The sequence below is a fragment of the Coregonus clupeaformis genome, unplaced genomic scaffold, assembly GCF_020615455.1.
Source record: "Coregonus clupeaformis isolate EN_2021a unplaced genomic scaffold, ASM2061545v1 scaf0856, whole genome shotgun sequence".
In the NCBI taxonomy this organism is placed as follows: domain Eukaryota; kingdom Metazoa; phylum Chordata; class Actinopteri; order Salmoniformes; family Salmonidae; genus Coregonus; species Coregonus clupeaformis.
In genome coordinates this window covers 225,001-225,430 of record NW_025534311.1, presented here as the reverse complement: position 1 = coordinate 225,430, position 430 = coordinate 225,001, and positions in this window count along the sequence as shown.

The window sequence follows — 430 nt, the reverse complement described above, 5'->3', positions numbered from 1 at the left end:
TGATTCGGGACACACGTGTAGGTTAAATTAGATCGACTTTCGAACATGTATTTGCATGCGGTATTATGATGCTTCAGTGCGTGACACGTTTATTGTTAATGGGGGAAGCATAAACCTAGCTAGTTCGCTAATCGGCTAAATGGTGTTAGCTGGCTTGAGCATCCCAAGATAGAAGTAGAGGCTGTTTAGCGATGACTGGTGACCATTGAGCTGTTACGTTTTTCTGTGTTGCAGCGGAGGTAGCAAGGCTCTTTGCGCCATATAACATTGGAGCCAGAAGGAATATGACGAGACGACCAGCACAAGTCCAAGTTAGCCGAAGAAGCTACACACACACTGTCTGTTGTTTGGCTGACCACAATGCGGATAAAATTCCAAGCGTACTGTTTAAAGCTGAACTTTTACTTCAGGACTTGGAGAGCAAAAGTAA